This window comes from Cotesia typhae, unplaced genomic scaffold, assembly GCF_013202065.1.
Source record: "Cotesia typhae breed Kobodo isofemale line unplaced genomic scaffold, CoteBio_Ctyphae contig_22, whole genome shotgun sequence".
In the NCBI taxonomy this organism is placed as follows: Eukaryota; Metazoa; Arthropoda; class Insecta; order Hymenoptera; family Braconidae; genus Cotesia; species Cotesia typhae.
The window spans coordinates 8,962,889-8,978,679 of record NW_027423728.1 but is presented as its reverse complement, the minus strand read 5'-3'; the positions used below and the strand labels follow the sequence as shown (position 1 = coordinate 8,978,679).

Genomic DNA, 15,791 nt, shown 5'->3' with positions numbered 1-15,791 from the left:
TCTCCGGTAAGATAAATATCACGCGTATACAAGTTGACATATGTGTACCACTTTGGGAATTGTTATTTATTTCGTTAAACTCTTTTATTTACAAATTATCTTTGCCTTGTTTTTTTTACTTCTATAACTTTCGATTTTATTTATCAAAAATTTGATATTTAACAATCACATTTAACGCATTACGAAATAATTATAATAAAACTAACGTATAACGTATAACGTATAACGTATAACGTATAACGGTTGCTTAAATTCTTTCAAATAAACTCTTTTATTTACAGAGTGGACGGAGCGCCGTGTTATGTTATGTTTATATGTTATTCTTCTGTTATGAGTATGTACATACACCAGTTAGCTTGTACTGTACGGTGGTATTATATCTGGTACGTACTATGTAGAATAATCATATATAAATAATAAGAGAGAGAGAGAGAGAGAGAGAGAGAGAGAGAGAGAGAGAGAGAGAGAGAGAGAGAGAGAGAGAGAGAGAGAGAGAGAGAGAGAGAGAGAGAGAGAAATTAGTTAGTGAGTCATGATCAGACTTAACTTGGCGACTGGTACGAAAGCGCAACGACTCACTTTCCACTTATTTTACGACGGATACCTTTTATTTTATTAGACTCAACTTATTGTATCGTGTTTGTTTGTTTGTTTGTTAATCGTCATTTAAAAATTGTTTAAAGGAGAATGGTAAGTTAATAGAATATGAATTAATTTATCAAAAATAGTCAATAGTAATGATGCTGTTTATAATTTAGAACGGAAACACCAAGAATCCCAAGAAGAGAACATAGAACATAATCAACCAGTACACAAAAATGTTACAGACAATGGAATGTGTCGCGTTGCGCATGCGTGCCGCTGAGGAATGCGGCGGCCTCGTAACGGCACATCCGTTAACTACGGCATTTGTCACTGGAAATCTGCCACACGGAACAACGAAATGACGGAACAAAAAACAGGACCTATATGCACCTTATGCACCTTACTCTCCTTAATTTTACTAAGAGTTTAATTGGAGATTTCAATCTCCAGTAGTAAAGAGTACACAAGATGAATATTTATCAATTATCTTAAGGCCCATGGAAAATTGTTACATTTACAATTACAGCAGTGATGTCATTCATAAGACACTAAATCTATTTTATTTATATGTTTATCAACATTATTAGTAATATGTGTGGTGACAGGCTCAAGTAGATTATTATAGATAGTAATTTTTAAAAATTCCAATTCCAATTGTTATATGTAATTAACCTTTTTTATTAATTGAATTAAAAAAACTTTATCGTTATTTTTTTAATTACTGAGATACAATTTAAAGAATTCAATTAAATTTTTTTGATTTTAATTAAAGTTAATAATAATTAAATTATGTTTAACTGATTAAAAGGAAATTTTATTTTGTTATAAGTAAATATTAACGTTATTTAAATTTTTTAAATTTAAACAAGTCAAATAATTTTATTTTAAAACAACCTCCACGTGCCGAAGCTATTCATTGAAATGGTAGCAAATTAAACATATTTTCTAGTAGTATTGGCTACAAAGTGATTTCACATAACTACATGTACATTTCGACATTGAAGTTATTTTCTGACTTTGGTCTCAATTGTAAATTAAACTTTCCACTTTATTATTATTAAGTTTTCCCTTGTTCCTTTTACGAAATTTTAATTAAAACAATTATCGATAACTCGAGTACGTCTTCGAATGATTTCTCATTAAAAATTAAAATATATATATATATATATATATATATTTTTTTTTTTTTTAAGTGAAATTAATGATTGCTAAATCATCAAAGATGATCTAAAATTTACGGCAATAACAAAATAATTAAATAATAATAATAATAATAATAACAATATCGGTGAATAGTTCCCGTTGTTGTTATGTGTCGTGTCTCGCACGTTTATCTATATTTAATGACTCGATATAGAATCCGTGTGCTGGTTATGAAAAGTTGCCGTAAACACGTGCTTGAGTCGTGGATAGAGGGTAATAAGTTGTTATGCACTTATCGTAAAATTAAAAACATTGACCGATTAATTACAACTAGTCATTAAGTAACCGTCAAGCTTTGCTATAAATAAACGTTAAATTTCATTGTTTCACTAACGAGGTAAACTATATACTATATACTGTATCTGTTAAAAACAAAGTTATTTTTAAATTTTATTTATTAATTAATTGTCGCATAACATTAATAAATAAAATTATTTCATCTGTTGTTTCTTTTGACGTTATACCTCCCTGTGTAAATGTTTCGCGCCTCCGACTCGAATTAAAGGATCCAAATGATGTGTCATTTCACAGCGATAATACAAGAGAGAGAGAGAGAGAGAGAGAGAGAGAGAGAGAGAGAGAGAGAGAGAGAGAGAGAGAGACGAGGTGTCACAAGCTTTAAATATAGTTCAATTTTACCGACAAACATTCACTTTGTATAATCAAGTTACTGAGGTTTATTTGAGGTTTGAGTGGTTGTAGCGGTTCATTAATTCCCGATTAAGTTATATAGACTCTAGAAGTTGAATTTTTCTGGTCGAATTCCCTCTAAAAAGTCTAATCAACTAAAAAAAAATTATATTAAATTATTAAATTATATTAAATAAATAAATAGAAATGAATTAGTATTAAAATATATAAAGCGATGTTGAAGAGGATTTAAGTGTAACTGGGGATTGAGGAATGCAAGAACAAAATAATAAAAGGACACTAACTTAAAAAGTGAGGATGCGTCAAGAGGAAACAAGTATGGAAAAGTTGGTGAGAGGGATATAAGAAGAATTAACAAAAAAAAAATCTAAAATAAAAGAAGAAGAAGAAGAAGAAGAAGAAGAAGAAGAAGAAGAAGAAAAAGAGCTGAAAAATAAAAAAATAAAGGAAAAGAGGAAGAGTGAGGTAGCGAGAGTAGAATACTGGAATTCGCTCCCAGAGGCCATTTCAGTTCGATGTCCTCCACTGGTACTCGAACCCGGGAACGCGGCATTCTCTTTGGCTCTTTAGCTCTTTGGATCTTTGGCTCTCGGGCTCGACTCGAGTCTACTCATCCTTGGCCGTGTTCACTTACTACGCAGTTGAGCAAAGTCGGTATCGTCGGTATCTGGTATCTGGGGTCTTTATCTTGGCGTCTGGCCCCCTTACAGAAGTTCCACTCAGCCCAAAATACCTCTGGCTTATACTAATAACTAATATCGAACCTAAGGCCTTTCATTTAATTTCATTTAAATATTATGGCTGGAAATAATCTGGTGATAATCTGTGTAAAATAAAATTAATCCAAATTTTTCTCTTTTCTCTCTATTAATTTAATTATGTCTCTATAAACTCCCAATTAATTGGCTATAAGATATTTATTAAAGAGATATGAAACTTAAAGGCCTACACTTTGATAATAAATCCTAAGAATTTGCAGTAATTTGCTTTATCAGCGCCGCCGACACGTGTCGTCTATCCTTTTAACTTTTTAACACATATTTTTTCGATTACATATAAATTTATTATTATTATTATTATTTCAATCGAGTTTAGATTATAAATTTGTTACTCGGATGCTTAAATAAAAAAAAAAAAAAAGCACTAGAGAAAGAAAAACGGCTCGGATATGGTGAAATACCGTGATTATTTAGAGCCACGTGGACGCCGTTGGCCTTGTCTTTTACTGCCGTAAGCAGAAGACCCACGAGCCAGATATTATTTTATTTTATTTTGTTTTATTTATCTTTTTCGAGGTATGCTCTTTCTTTTCCATAATTATATTCTGCTATGTGCTGAATCAGAAAATTAACCGCTTTATTATATATTTATTATCGCATTGACACTTTGCTATTAGTTGTTATGTGACACGCTGGTTTTTTATTTGAAGACGTCGTCGGGGTCGAGCGGGTTTCGTCTGGGGTGTCGGGGTGGTGTCATGTTTCAACAATGAAACATTAATAAATATTTTTAATTTATACAATTTTTCTAAAAATAAACTTAAAAGATAAAAATGAAATCTCCGGTCTGTCAGATATAAATAGACGTTATTTTTTAGTATTTGTAAAATCACCACTGTCAAAGGACACCTATTAGTGTATAAAGTGTATACGTGTCGAGGCTTTCGAGTAGCGCTTATTCCGTTCTTCAAGTACCGGACTTTAGTGAAAAGCTCTTGGGATTTCGTTAGTCCTCAGCCCTTGGTACTTTAGTACTCATAGAAAGCCTAATAATAAGAGGGGAAGCTCTCATTAATATTTAGCTCTCGTTTTGCTGTTGAATCATCAACCCTCTATGGCTTTGGGTGGTTTAGCTGATCTGGGTATATGTGTATCATCAACTGTGATGACACCTACTTATACTACTTATTGATATATATATATATATATATATTTAAAAATTCCCGATGATCGGTGGCCTTGGGCAATTTGAGTACTCTTTTAATGCCGCATAAACTATATCACAAGACATTAATGCCCGAGTTTATCTTATCGAGATAATCCAAATAGAGAAGCTGAGAAAAAGAGTATGAGAACCCAATGCAACTCACTCATCTCAGCTCACTAGTCCCAATAAAATTATTTTTTAATTTAATCTACACGTTAAAGCAACTCTGATTGGTTAAAAATTAAACTAAAAACTTCTTCAATACTAAATACTTAATATTTAATATTATCATTGTAGATATAAGAAAAAAAGTAGCATGGAATAGTGGAATTGATCAGAAAAGGCTCGTCCTTAATATAACTAAAACTATAAAACACAAGTGCGAGTAAGAGAGCTGGAGAATGGCATCAGTAACAACTTTGTCCATATATCCATAGTATGCATCCCGCATTCCTCTCTCACGCTTTGGCGGGCGACTCAGACCCCGGTCCGGCCCACACACAACTATCGAACGTTAGAGAGGAAGGGGAACCTCAGCCTTAACCCCAGCTTCAGTCCCAGTCTCAGTCCTAGTCCTAGTCCCAGTCCCAACTGCTGTTTATGTTGGCACTGTCGCCTCATACTCGTATTCCTTGTATAATCTTCGTTCTCGTTCTCGTTCTCGTTCTCGTTCTCGTTCTCGTTCATGGGCGCGTATAAGGCAAAAACTTTGGGATCCGCATTCTCCTTGTTTCTCTGGCAACACGCCGTTTCTCTTCATGAGCTCGCGATACCCATACCTGTACTGGGAAAAATAAAGCAAAATAATAATGGAAACAGCCTGAACACCACCACCACCACCACTAACAGCACGCGCAACAACAACAACAACAACAATTTTCCTTTATATATATATATATATATATATATATATATATATATATATATATATATATATATATATATATATATATATATATATATATATGGTATGCTGGTATGCTGGTATGTTGGTATGTTGGTATGTTGGTATGCTGGTTGCTGGTTGCTCGTTGCTGAGTGCTGGTTCAATCTCAGTTAAACAGCCCGTGGAATTCAATTCAATTCGACTGGATTAATCTTAGCAAGTTCCGTAAACTCTCCTGTCCACCGAGAAAAATCCACTGAGGAAAATCTCATCAACTTTTTCTCAAAACCGGGTTTTGTTTTGCTTCCAAGATTAAAACCACCAAATATTTGTACTATAAGCTATCGATTTATTCAAGAACAAATTTAATGATATTTTGAGAACAACATTCATATTCATTTTTAAAATCCTCAAATCAAATATTTTTCTCAAATTTTAATTATGATTATCATCAAAATTTCAGATAAAAAAAAAACTACCAACCGAAGTTAATTTTTCCCCAAGATTAAAATTGCCAAAAAAAAAAAAAAAAAAAAAAGAAAAAAAAAGAAAAAAAAATTAGTGAATAGAGTAAAAAGTAATGTAAAGAGTAAACAAAAAAATTTGTTTAGGTTAAGCAATGCGCGGAATAACTGGTGAAATAATGAACTCGACTTCTATCGGGTTGTTGAGGCGGCGGAATGTTCGTGGCATTCCGCGCTGTACTGCACACAGTTATTCGAGGCCAACGCTCGCGAGTTAAGTCCATGGGCCCCGCGATACCACGGCACACAGAGTATACAGAGTATACAAAGTATACAGAATATTATATGTCCGATATAGGATCAGGCAAATCCTTTTTTTAGCTATTTATTAACCATTCACCGAGTATCAGGGATGTTAATATAATATATTCCATCGTATAGGTTTCTAAATATTAATACCACTACTTTATTATTATTTTATTTTATTAACCAGTTCAGGGAAATTGGCCAGACGAAAAGCGAAAGAGGTGATATTGATACCCAGAGCCAGAGGAAAAAAAAGAAAATAAAAAAATTCAAGAGTAATATGGAGATGAAGAGAAGAGAAGAGAAGAAAGACAAGAAAATATAATGCGGGATAAACAAGAGAGAATGAGTAACGGTGAAATTTTATGGCCGGCTAAATAACAAGGTGCGAGGGGAAACGCCAATCAGGATCTCGAGATAATGACTCTTTTCAGAGTGCCGTTTCTAGGTGATGGTATTCATCGCAATTCACCCTCACCCCTACCCCTACTTGTTACCTTTCTTTGATGCACTTCAAACTTGTTCGTCAATTCACTTGTTTCATATTTATCTTCTTCTTGTTTTAATTTTAATTTTTTTATTTTTATATTATTATTAAATTCTTGAAAGATTTTTCTCACATGCGTGAGCGTGATTTTTTTTTTTTTCGAATCAATAAAAAATAAAAAATTAACAACCAGAGTTAAATTTATAATATAAAAATGACCAATAGATTCAACTAGTTGTAGTAGAAACAGGATAAAAGTGCATCGTCGGCAGGCATCTGAATCTGCATTTGAATTTCTATGATAAAAGCCACTCCTATCATGTCAATAATCATCATTCTCGAGATGCCTTATATTTTTATTATTTATTGTCTTTGATGTTTGAGACGTAAAAATTGTTTGTTTAGAGAATAACTAATAATAATAATAATAATAATTGATGAATAAAATTTACGAAGAATGGGGAAATGCTTTTGATTTTTTAAACTTAAAAATATTAAAAATAAAGATTTATTTATAATAATAATAAAAAAAAAAAAAAAAAAAAAAAAAAAAATGATGAATTAACAAAAGTTTAAATGATTACTAATTAATAAAAAACATATAGATTGCAGGTGCGCGTAGTAATGTAACGTAGTGCTCTTGAGAATAGAGTATAGTATCGAGGAATGCACGCGGATCCTGATAGTTGTATAGATACTGAGAAAGGCGAAGAATTGGCTGTAGCGACCTTCTAAGGCCGCAACCAGTAGAGCAAGAGAGTTGCTATTTTATTTATATTATTTTTCTTCAAGTTGTTATGTGCAGCTCCTATACAGACATAGATATAGACACAGATAGTGACGTTCTCTCTCAGCAAGTATCCGTCGTATCGGAGGTTACTGGAAGTTAAGTCCATATAATAATAATCTGACAGAGCTTATACCTCCAAGCTGTGCTGTTATGTATAGTACCTGACTATTCACTTGTACAACAACAATAACAACAACAACAACTTTTTATTTATAAACATGTTGAGACTTGTATACACATACTTGGACAATTTGACACAACTGATTGCAAAATTGTTGCTAGTCATCTTTCCTCTTACTACTCGTACTATATACTATCATACTACTTGATTTATTGTGTATAATTTTATTAGTTATTAGACGATTTTTATTGACTTAATTATTTGGAGAGTTTTCAGCAGCTTTATTATAATAATTAATAATAATAATAATAATAATAATAATAATAATAATAATAATAATAATAATAATAATAATAATAATAATAAAGTAATAATAAATATATTGTTACCACAGTGTAAAATCAACAGCAAGTAATTTAGCTAATAGCATGTTTTTATTTTCCTAGAAAATAAAATAATAATTATCCAGCATTCCAATCAAATCGACTGGGGGCACCGAAGATTGTGAAATCAGTAGATAGTCGGTAGATAATAATTCACTTGGTATACGGCTGGGACGCGACTTAACCATTTCTTGCCTCTCGTCCGTGACGTGAGGCGTAAAAATAATTTGTAAAAACATCACCGAGACTACTTATATTTTATATTTATACTTAAAAACTATATAACCCATATAATAGTTAAGACGCTTTTTTTTTCATTATTATTTATTTATTTTTAATTCTATGTTAGTTGTTAGATTATACCACCGACCAAGAATGCAGTCAATTATCAGCTCTCTAACTCATGAATTTAGGTCAAATTAAACATTTTTAAATAACTTTAATAACGAGTTATTATTTATTATTTTTAATCTATTGAAAATTTTTTGTTCATTGTATAATTACTAGTATAATTAAAGGTAAAAGATGGGGATGGGGCTGTGAGTGATGATGATCAAAATAATACCACCAAAGTATTCTCTTGACCGGTCGACATAAACTCAAACTCAAAAGATATATCTGGCTATACAGACATTATTATACTCAGTCTAGTGTATATTTATTTCAACTTGATACACTTATTTATATCCAGACTGTGTGATTATTTTCATGAATTATAAAAAATTAATATAAAAACGTAGATTGGTTGCTGGTTGCTGGTTAAAAAAAAATAGATATAAGATAAATATTTTTAATTTAATTAAACTGATAATTAGTATATTGTGTTTGAGTCGTCGTTACGTGTGGTGTCCCAAGACCAAGAATTGGATTAATCCGACTCGATACCTACCAGTATAAAGCAACAAACACCCAGCACCTTGTTAATGCCGAATGCACGACGACGACATTCTACTCGAGTTGGCAAGATACTTTTCTACGGATAAATATAGCCAAGACACGGTCGTCATGTTCCCCGTCTACAGTCTACTGTCTGCAGTCTGCAGAGTCTAGAGTCTACACTACAAACGATATATATTACATGTTATATGTTATGCGTTCCGTACCAGCGGCTCTGAGGAATAGCAATCTCGTCGCCGACACGACAGTTTTATTTTACAAAACAAACACCATCAACTGAATTACTCTAATAATTATATTTATTTAAGCTGGCTGTACTGCGACAGTAGTGTAATCTCTAATCTATAAGAGCCTGGAATATCACAGAAAATTTTCATTCTCATAGGAATTTATTGTTAATTATTATCATTAAATGTTGCTGTCTGAAATCTGTAACAATAAATTCAAATTTAATGGCAGTATTAGCAGGAGGTTTTTTTTTTTTTCCTTCTTATTACTGAGAATCTGAATCGATTACTTTTTACGTAGTTATTTCTGGTCACGTCAAGTGGCTGGTCTGATGATAAAAACTTTTTTTAATATCTTTGACGTTACTTAAGGGCATAAAAAAACTTTTCTATATAAATATAAAAATAATAACAGTATATATAGAAACGTTAATCGAGGGATTAACGTCTGAGAGCCACCGTTTACTGAAACCACTGAGCAATATTTGTAATTAATCTATCGTTTTCGTTTATTTCATAAGCTGATAATTAATTATATAAATCTTGTCTTTACCCTTTATCCTACTAATTTTTATACCAATTGCACATTTTTATTTATAGAAGCATCTGTGGATATAGTGTAATATTTTTTTTTTTTTTTACAAATATTAATACGTTATTTTTATAATCCATTGACTGTATTTTCCGATGAAAGTACATTATCTTTCTCTGGTTTTCCCTAACTAATTATTGATCGTTAAAAAATCATTACAAGTTCGGAATACTAATAATGTGTCGGAGGCGTTGGTAGATAAATAATTATTGATATATTATTTAATTCTTTATATATTTTCGTGGAATTCCCGCTGGGTTTTCTCGTTTTTTTTTTTTTTTTAAATCAAAAAATTAATAAAATTGTAAAAATTTTCTAATTTATTTTCATATAAAAAAAAACGTAGTAACTAATAGAATAAATGGAATATCGTGGCACAATTGCTCATAAAACAATAGTACATACGTACGTACGTTAAAAAAAAAAATATATATAATATATATAATCAGCAATACAAGTACCGCGTGGGAATAAATAATGGGTATGTGCCATTCGATTAGAGATATCAACGTGCATTGATAACAAGTAATACTATGCACACGCTCTAACTTTTGAATTTTCGTCATACGTTGAGTATGACGCAGTTTATAGCCACTGCCGTCATATACGTTGGATATCTTCGTCTCATACAATAACAATGCTGTTATTAATATTATATGTCCCCTGTATGATGCATGATGTCTGATGGATTCCTGATAATTACTGATACGCTGAACTCGGACTCTGATGCTCAAACAAAAGCTGCTAAGACATGTATATATATATATATATATATATATATATATATATATATATATATATATATATATATATATATACACGCTGAAGTACACCTGCAGCTCTAGTAACCAGTCACACTCTTTACTACTAACTCAACAGTATTATAACTTCTTTTTTTGTCAAGCTTAAGTTTAATTATAATATTGTTTAGTGTTTTTTAAATGTAGATTATGTTAAACTCGATAATGTCCTGGCATAATTCGCGATATCTCGAGTACATCATAACAGCTAAAAAATATCGCGGGCAAATTTCTGCTTGTTTTGGTCAATTTGGGCGTCAAATTTTATTGGTAAGTTTTCATTTAATTTTTTTAATTTCTAATCCTAATATCAGACTAAATTTAATTAAAGTTTTAATTAAATAAAACAAATAAAATGGTTTGCACGTGCAGTGCATCAACAAACAGCAGTAAAAAAATCACTATCAATATTTAAATTTTTATAGCAAATTTGAAGATGTTAAAAGAATAAATAAAAAAAAAAAAATAAAATAAAACAATATTATCTTTTTCTATAAAATGTTTTTTAAAATCTTAAAAATACTATATAATACGTAAGTGATTTATTGTCTTGTATATGACGCGATATTATGGATGATATTGTAAAAAGAATAAATTTTATGTATTTTTTGCGCGTGGTGTCAAGGTTGAAATTCAAGTTAAAAATATACATGTATGTTTTTATTTTATATTTTATTAAAATTACACGTGCTGTTTAATTATTTTTTAACAACACTCATTGCACCTGTGTACAATTTTATTATATTATGCAACATTGATCCACCGTCCACTGTCCATGGTTATGTGGACATAATTTGTTTAATACAATCTCATGAGCGTTAAAATTAATTTATTTATGCGCTTGGAATAAAATGAAATTATTATGATTTTATTGTTATAAATAAATCTCTCGATTTAACTCATATATACATATATTTATCAGACAAGGTCAATATTTGTATTTAAAGAATAATAATATGGTTATTTATTCTGCGGTAATCGATAATTGACTACAGCTTTTATCAATTATTATTATGTAATAAGTACTTGCAGGTACTTGATTAAATTGATACCAAAATATTTTTATATATTTATATTAAGTTTAAAAAAAAAAAAAAAAAAAATTAAATTTTCTATTGATAATAAAAGATAATATTTTCTTATTATAGTTTTAAATCCGATAAAAGATATATATTATATTACATTAATTAATTATTTAGTAATGTAAATAAGACATATATTATCAAGTAATGACGTTGATTGTTTATATTATCACAACAATTAGGTACTTAGAGTGTGTAGTAATAGATAAGAAAATTATTTTTTTTTATTTTTTATTTTTATTGAATTCCAGTTATCGCCGAAATTAAGTAAAAAAAAAATAATTTAAACAAACAAATAGTACAATGTACAATTGTGCGTTGGGCGTAAGTTTGAAAAAAAAAAAAAAAAAATATATATATATATATATATATATATATATATATATATATATATATATATATATATAAATATAAAATTACGCGTATAAATTAAATTAAAAAAAACAAACAAAATAAGTAACATTAAGTGTATTCATTATTCGTTATCTTTATTATTTTTTTTTCCTTTTTTCAATTTTACTAATTTGTCTGGCTCGATATGACTGACGCCTATTTTGTCTTCTACAGCAATTATTATTATTATTATTATTATTATTATTATTATTATTATTATTATTATTATTATTATTATTATTATTATTATTATTATTATTTTGTTATTAAATGCTCAGGGGGGTTATCCCCGGAGTCCGATTCTCCGAGGGCCCAGCCTGAGCTCCATCCGTTACTGCTGGACCACTCTGCACAACAAGGCGGTTAGTGATCACAGCAGGCCAAAGTCATTTCCCTTAAGAGACGGAGAGAACCAAGTAAAACAGCCTTCTGCATCCTAACTGCCAAGAACTCAGCTTTTGATGAGCAAGCTGGAACTTTGGCAAGTGAGGATACAAAAGACTGTTTCATCCCTCCTAGGACGCCAACAATCAGGACGACAAGCTTGACACGGTAACCTGGGTAAAGTTTGCCAATTTCAAACAGGAGATCCTGATATATTTGTTTTTGTGCTCTTCTTTGGCTGAGATGTTGTATTCAGCCGGGGCCGAGAACTCAATGACATAAATGTCACGAGTGGCCTTGTCGAAGAGCACAATATCAGGTTTGTTGTGATCTATCCGCCGGGTTGTTGCAAATGGCATGTTCCAATAAATTTTGCAACTGTCATTCTCAACAACCTGGGGAATATCTCCTGGCAAATAAGGCAGCACTGGTGTCACGTCAATACCGTAGCAATGACGAAGATAGTAGTACAGTACTCTCAGGGCAGCATTGTGACGCTGGATATATGCACCTCTCGCCAGCACTGGACATGCCGACAAAAGGTGCATAAGCGTCTCCGGATGTTGTCTACACCTCCTACAGGACGTGTCCGGAAGCTGCACCTGGAGCACCTTGCTACGGTACTCAAGAGTGTTAATGACACCATCTTGGCAGGCAAATATGAACCCTTCAGTCTCGGACATCAGGCCCGCTGACTTTAAGAAGGAAAACGTCAGCTGGATGGACAAGCCATGATCACGCACGTGTTTAATTATTTTTATTTTTATCACGCACGTGTTTATTATTATTATTATTATTATTATTATTATTATTATTATTATTATTATTATTATTATTATTATTATTATTATTATGAATAGACGATCGTCGATCTGTATAATGTGTACTTTGCTATTCGACTGGTTGTAATGATAGTTACTATTAAAGTCTTAACTTTGAAAATTGAAACAGCAATTAGGCAAATGTATTATATACAGTGATTATTATTGTTAAAGAAAAAAAAAAAAAAAAAAAAAAAAAAAACTCAAATGACGGTAATTAGTTGAGGATATCTTTGTTGTTGTGCCCTCGGGAGTGTCATTAACAATGAATTTTAGCATTTATTAATATGTTTTGCAATTATGCTTTGTGGAAGTCTTTTAAAAAAAGAATTTTTCAAGGGAGCTAACGCTAATGACTTTTTAAATAAAAAAATAAGATTAAAATATAAATCTTTTTCAAAATTAAATTTTTTAAAACGAAAATTCAGAGGCTTTAAAATATAATAAAAATGAATAAATATTAATTTGTTTGGGTAGCATTGAGGAAGTGGATATTATTGAGTACTGCACTTGGATTATGTAAATATTTTAGGAAATAAACAACAAAATAAAATAAATAACGGATTATTGCGTTAGTATAAATTAACGTAAGGCTAATAAATTAGTGTGATTATCGAGATTTGACACTTGATTAAAGATAAATGAAAACAAAATATTGTACAAGCTCATATTGAGGATTTAGCCACGCGCAAGCGGCATGATCATGATCGCTATGTATATAATAAAGCAATTACCGGTCTCTTGAACAATCGTAACTCGTATTATCGGGAAATAATAATGTTTACTCGTTTGATATGTCTATAAAAATTTATAAGGAAATTATCATTGACTTATTTTTTATTAAAATTAATATAAACTATCTGTTTGTAGTCTTATAAAATATATATAAATGTTGAAATGATGTATTACCACGTGATTGGTATGGAAACGGGCCAAAATATCGCGGATGCATTACACAAAGCACGAGACCTCCATCCATCTTTATATTATTTATTTTTAAAATACGATAAATTCTTTTAAATTAAATATTTTAAGAATACTCTCAGAATGTTTAAATTTTTTGTTAGAAAATAAATTAGTACAAAGAAGATTTTTTTTATTGCTATATCTTAATTAATAAAGATTATATATATATATATATATATATATATCAATGCGTAAAATTTATAAAAAATAAATGAATGTTTATTTATGTGAATGGAGGAGATGTTCGTCTTTGCTCTTTACAAGAGATAACCAATTAATAATAACATAAGGCGAGTATAAAGGCGTCAAAGACCGAGGAACTCAACTCTACCGGAATGGAAAGCTTCCATCAACTGTCTAGACAAGCTTCCTCGGAAAATTTATCCTCGAGGTAAACAAGTTGTATGCTAAAATATGCAATTCATTTGTAAATTAATCTTCAGTAACTAAAACACACCGATAAAAACAATCAAGTCCATATCATATTTTATTATTACATACTCTTGTCTTGTAGAATATTTTTTAAATGTTGAAATAAGTTTTTAAAGTTATTGTTTTGAAATATTACAGATAATAATTATTTTAAAAACCTTAAATTTATTATATATATATATATATATATATATCGGTGTTTGATAGCGTATTAGTGTCAATTATTCGATATTTAACCCAGATTATTCAGGAAGTTTGATCTTGATAATGATGATAATGATAATAATAATAATAATCATCATGATAATTATGCTCTTGATAGACTCTCGAGATTCAGGATTAACAATTAATTAGTCCATCAATTAAATCAACTTCCTACCGGTACTTTGAATAACTGCTTTCGGATGTCCAATTACTACTTCCACTAATAATTAATCTCTCTGTTGTTTTTTTTTTTTTTTTTTTTTTTCTAATTAATTATGATTTAACACCAATAAACATAAATATTGGTAAAATCATTAATCAACAGTCATAAGCAACCAATTATTGTTGTTTTTGTTAAATTATCAGTGGACTTTGTCCTGTCATCAACACTCGCAGCGCAGTGACTTGTAAAACGGATTGCAAACATGTAAACAAGATATAAATGATTCGTAATAATAATAAAAAAACAATTATTAATTCTAGAAAGTTAAAAAATTATGTGTAAACCATAAAATTAATGTCTTGATACAGTTACTGACATCTGTCATTTTTTAAGTATCTCTTTACAACTAATTAATTGTTTTGAATATAATTTCCTTAATTATTTATTTTTAAGGATTAATAATAGAATATTGTTATAAATGAATAAAAATTAAGTGTACTTGAAATAAAATATAAAAAAAAAAAGAATAAAATCAAGGGTTAAGGATTTTCATAAAATTGTTGACCGGATGAGGAGAGTCAGAATGGAATCAACATTCACCGCCGAGCGCCGACTGTCGAGACCGTTACTCGTATAGTCGGATCGAGCATTTCCCAGAAGTTCTCTGTAAACAAACAAATACACGACGACGATACCAAAGACATATAAGAGATATACGTATATTCTTGTTGGATTTAAGAATGCGCGCGCGGATTTTCAGACTGAACCTGAACATTCTAGCTGGTTGCTCCCTCCCCTGTCCGAGCCTCTTCTGGTAATCCCATGTGGGTTTGGACCAGAGTGGGAAGAATTTGTGGCGCCGTCATTGGAATTTTCTCATTTTATTTACAGTCCGTCTTATATACCTTATCCACTTATACAGTAACAAGACATTACTGCGCGCGCATTGTTTCTATATATATTAACTACGACATATTTCCCCACCACGTCAATACTCAAAATCCAAGTAATTTATTTTATTTTTTAAT

General features: G+C 30.5%; 1 protein-coding gene across 2 annotated transcripts in view; it reads left to right on the top strand.

The window, feature by feature from the left end:
• Positions 1-15,791, top strand: part of Pdk1 (Phosphoinositide-dependent kinase 1) — an 89,675-nt gene that overhangs the window by 66,703 nt on the left and 7,181 nt on the right. The gene's annotated exons all lie outside the window — the stretch shown is intronic.